The sequence below is a fragment of the Bidens hawaiensis genome, unplaced genomic scaffold (genome assembly GCF_021521415.1).
Source record: "Bidens hawaiensis isolate Kalapana, Puna unplaced genomic scaffold, B.hawaiensis_p1.1 tig00025007_1, whole genome shotgun sequence".
NCBI lineage: Eukaryota > Viridiplantae > Streptophyta > Magnoliopsida > Asterales > Asteraceae > Bidens > Bidens hawaiensis.
Window position 1 is genome coordinate 189,178 of NW_027493973.1, and position 3,210 is coordinate 192,387.

The window sequence follows — 3,210 nt, forward strand, 5'->3', positions numbered from 1 at the left end:
TAAATTAGTCGCGGGTCATGAAGCCCTTTCAACAAATCATTAGAATTTAGAAGCATCAAAATTTGACCAAACATGTGGACTAAAATAAGGTTTGAATCTTTTGCACGTATCACACCTTTTTCCCGAGTTTCGTTATCACAAATAGATTTCAGTGGGACATGATGTAAAGGGTAAGGTGCCACGGTCACCGATAAAACACCGCACGAACCAGATATGATCGTTGAACACCCAATCGACTACATCCAACTTGTTGTGCGTATTAAAACTAGATCAACCACCGCCAACGCGTGAGAATGCCTATGACCACAATGCCTTCGTATTGTAACACCCCGACCAAAGGCGGATTATACATCGGGGCGCCACATATTGTTTCATTACTCGTGACACTATTTGGTGTCAATATTTAATAAATATATTCATTCACGCAAGCGCAACGTATACATAAGATATAAATAAACCAACTTAAATCAATATATTATAAATCAAAATATTCGAACAGCAAAAACTTGTCTTGATACATTTTAATCTAGGTCCAAAATAAAGAACTTCCTACGTGTCCTTAAGCTCCCAAAACGGCTACTGCAAACCTGAACATGTGTTAAAATAAACGTCAAACACTTTCGTGTTGGTGAGAAATCAAGTTTAATACAATACATAGATAACAATAAATCTGCGCGCAACATGTGTATGTCTGGTTTTCAACAAGGGTGTAATCTGATCGGGACCAACTCTAAGAGACAAGACTGCCAGTGCTCACAATTGAGCTCACAAACAAGACTAACTGTGCAAGTGTAACAAAAGAGAAAATCATAAACGATAGTTCTCCCGTGTTCATCTAATGGTACCATGAAAACTGCGGAATAGACCGTCAATACGGTTAATGATCCACACATACAAATAAACAGCCAAGTCTACGTCCTCAACACATGGGATACTGCGCGACTAAAGTTCATAAACAGTTTAAGACTCAAGTTTTGTATGAACACATGAACATCCCAAAGCATTTAAAATAAAAAGGGATTAGATACGAGATAACTCACTTGATAAACGATGCGGTGTAAGATAAAGCAAGAATCAACTTTAAACAAGCACAAGTTAACCTATAATTAAAGATTATTGTTTTAAATGATCTGTTTTAAGTCTTGATAATAAGTTAGCATAATTAATAAGTAACTTAAACATTATTATCATATATATATATTACCGGAAAGACAAGGCAGAACGGAGAGGAAGACGGAGGCAGAGAGGAGGCGGCAGAGAGAGCAAGGAAAACAGGAGAGATTAAGTGTTTTGTGTGTGAAGTGTTAGGAAAATATTATTATTATTTATAGGAAAACCCTAGGAGACATAAATCCAGAAAAGGTTCCAAGACAAACAGAACAAGACAAAACAAAAGATAGCAAAAGATATCAAAAGATATGGCAGCTGCAGGGGGCAAGATAAAGCTGTCAGCGAACAGTAAAAATGCATGGGCAGGTCAGATAAAGGTACTGGTCAAGCATGGCAAAAGCAGATCTCAAAAGATAATGTCAGTCACTTTATCTACCAACCAATGGGGTTGGTACGCATGCAGCGCCGAAAGTAACTATTCAGACATTAGATAGGTTAGGTCAACAGCACAGAAGATAAGACAACACAAAGCATACAGGCTGGAATAAACAGAAGATACAAGGGTTAAGCGCGGGAAGGCTGAGTGCGCGAGCGCGAAGGCTGGCACAACAATCCTTAGCGCACTGCGGGAAGAATCACAAATCCTTCGCGTGCTGCGTGAAGAACAAGAATTCTAAGCGCATCGCGGGAAGAACATACATTCTTAGCGCATTGCGGGAAGAACATACATTCTTAGCGCGCTGCGAGAAGAGTTCTCTCCACGCATCGCAGGAACAAGATGTCTTCACGCAGGCTTCCATGTAAGGAGTCTGGCGCGTGGAGCTGCAGACATCCTTAAGCGGGAGGAACCAAAGGACAAGCAAAGAGTTAGAAGAAAAAGAGGAAACAAGGCTTAAGGGCGGGACAGCGACAAGAGGGAACAGAAGGCGGAAAGAGAGAAGAGGGATGGGACGGCGGAAAGAAAGAGAGAGAGAGGCGGGAAGGAAAATATATATATATTATTATTAAAAGTAAAATATAAGTATAAATAAATATTAAATCATAAAAGAAAGAGATCGGGTCAGAGAAACGGGTACCTGGGTCGGGTCGGATCGGGCAGATGTCACAGTCTCCCCTACTTTAAGAAATTTCGTCCCGAAATTTATCTCGAAGTAGGTTGCGCAGAGAACAGGTGCGGGTACTTGATCTTCATTTGATCTTCCCTTTCCCATGTAAACTCGGCTCCGCGCTTGGACTCCCAACGAATTTTCACGATAGGGATACGACTGCGCTTGGTTTGCTTTACCTCGCGATCCATAATCTCAACAGGCTTCTCAACAAAATGCATAGTTTCATCGACTTGAACTTCATCAAGTGGAATGTGAAGGTTCTCGTCAGCTAAACACTTCTTGAGATTGGATACATGGAACGTTGGATGCACATTACTGAGCGCGGGCGGCAGGTCTAGTCTGTAGGCAACTTTTCCTACGCGCGCGAGAATCTTGAATGGTCCAACATATCGAGGAGCAAGCTTACCCTTCTTCCCAAAGCGGACAACACCTTTCCAAGGCGACACTTTGAGGAGAACAAGATCACCAACTTGAAATTCGAGAGGCTTTCGCCTACGATCTGCGTAACTCTTCTGTCGGCTTCGGGCAGTCAGCAGATGATCACGGATCTTGGCGATTTTATCGGTTGTCTCTTGAACAAGTTCGGGTCCTGTGATTTGAGTTTCACCCACTTCGCTCCAACAGATCGGGGAGCGGCACTTACGACCGTAAAGTGCTTCAAATGGGGCCATACCGATACTGGAATGATAGCTGTTATTATAAGAGAACTCGATCAAAGGCAGGTGTGAATCCCAATTACCTCCAAAATCAAGAACACAAGATCGAAGCATATCCTCAAGAGTTTGAATAGTTCGCTCAGACTGACCGTCAGTCTGAGGATGATATGCCGTACTCATGTCCAAGCGAGTTCCTAGCGCAGATTGGAGAGATTTCCAAAAGCGAGATATAAAACGGCCATCGCGATCGGATATGATGCTCAAAGGAGTACCATGGCGGCAGACAATTTCCTTGACATAAAGCTGCGCGAGCTGCTCAACACGGTAGTTTTCAC